Source organism: Suricata suricatta, chromosome 11 (assembly GCF_006229205.1).
Source record: "Suricata suricatta isolate VVHF042 chromosome 11, meerkat_22Aug2017_6uvM2_HiC, whole genome shotgun sequence".
In the NCBI taxonomy this organism is placed as follows: domain Eukaryota; kingdom Metazoa; phylum Chordata; class Mammalia; order Carnivora; family Herpestidae; genus Suricata; species Suricata suricatta.
Genome location: NC_043710.1, coordinates 32,248,321 through 32,248,803, shown reverse-complemented (window position 1 = coordinate 32,248,803; position 483 = coordinate 32,248,321).

Here is a 483-nt window from a genome sequence, read left to right as displayed (position 1 = left end):
GGTCGCGCGGGCTCGGCCCCTTCAACAGTCTGCGGCAGCAGCGCAGAGACGCGGCGCTCCGGAGTTTCGCCCTTCCCGCTGCTCCATGGAAGCGCAGAGGCAGCCCCGCTCGTCCGGCGGCTCAGGCCAGCCCGCCCGGCCGTGCGCAGCTGCGGGGGCCGCGCTCTGCCATCGTACCCGCCTCCCCGTCCCCGGCCTCCTGCCGCAGCCGCTCTTCAAGGTTGCGGAGCGCAGCCCTCAGCCATGCCGGCCCCTCGCCCCAGCCCCCGCCCGGCTCTCGTACAAACACCCAGGCTCCTGCTCGCTCTCTCGCCGCCGCGGCTCAGTCTCCTCGCGTCCTTTTCCCTTCTAGGGTTGCACGCTCGGATTCCCAAGCCCCCAGCCGCTGGGTTATGCAAATCACTTAGGTACATGCAAAACTAACCCTTCTCCCGGAGCGCCATTGGCCCGCGGAGGTCTCGAGCTCATTACTATGCAAGAAGG